The sequence below is a fragment of the Orycteropus afer genome, unplaced genomic scaffold (assembly GCF_000298275.1).
Source record: "Orycteropus afer afer isolate SDZICR_OR568_19922 unplaced genomic scaffold, OryAfe1.0 scaffold00224, whole genome shotgun sequence".
In the NCBI taxonomy this organism is placed as follows: domain Eukaryota; kingdom Metazoa; phylum Chordata; class Mammalia; order Tubulidentata; family Orycteropodidae; genus Orycteropus; species Orycteropus afer.
Genome location: NW_006921811.1, coordinates 851,914 through 853,088, shown reverse-complemented (window position 1 = coordinate 853,088; position 1,175 = coordinate 851,914).

The window sequence follows — 1,175 nt, the reverse complement described above, 5'->3', positions numbered from 1 at the left end:
CAGAAACATTGTCCAATACAGAGGAGGAGGATGAGTCACTTAGGTTAGAGAGCTCTCAAAATAGGACTTGGAAGGAGTTACATCATCAGAGTAAAACCAGCCTTACTCATGGATAAGGTAAAGCTTTCGAGACCTCCATTTGCTGACGTGGCACCACTCAAATTGAGGAGAAACAGCTGCAAACATCCATTAATAATCAGAATATGGAATAATAAAGTTATAGCAATGTGAACACACTCTGCTTAGCCATCATAACAGGAGAGGCAATATGTTTTTTTGAGAACAAATGATTCTTTTCTTTCTTGAGGGGGTAGGGATATATTTTAAATTTTCCATAATAGGAGCTTATCACATTTTTAATGGAAACATTTTAAAAGAATTAATAGGAGATGACCTCCTGTCCTACAAAACTGTCTGAGTGTCTATTCTGTGATAATCAGAATGGCAGGTAACACTGTGAAGCCTGGTGCATCATTTGACTAATTGCTACTATGTGCATTCTTCCTGAGAGTGGGTCTGGAAATGTACATATGAACGTCACTCATGAAGCTGATGACACTAATGGGATATTTACATTTTCTTTCTGGCAGAGCTCTAGACAACTAGGTCTCTGATAGATTTTAGGGAAAGTATTAACTATCACTGGGGTTTGAAAGTACCTTGTGTTCTAACCATTATAAAATGCAAATGTGTGAATTTGTGCATAGATATGTACAATGTACATAGATTTATAATTTTTTCATACAAATTCTTTCAACTTGCTATCAGGTACTAACTTGATTAATAAAGTCTTCCTCACTTTTTCCAAATTCCAGTCTGTCTACTTTGAGGTAATGTGAAGTTGACATTTTGGGGGCAGATACTATGTACCAGGCATTTTGTCAGGTAATTTAATCACATCATCCCATTTAAGCATCACAAAAACACTAAGAAATGGGAAGACTGCATCACTGTGGTGAAGGACCTGAAGCTATGAGGTTGTGTAACTTGCCCAAGGACATATTAAAAATAAAGCTGAGAGCTGTGATGAAGAATGGGGTCTGCCTGACCCATGGAACATACTCTGTTCACTATGCATTCCTGGGTTTCATGTATGAAATCCTGTAGCCTTTACACAAGCATCATGTGATTTATTATTCAAATGTGGACTTCTTTGTTGTTCTTGCATTTTTTTT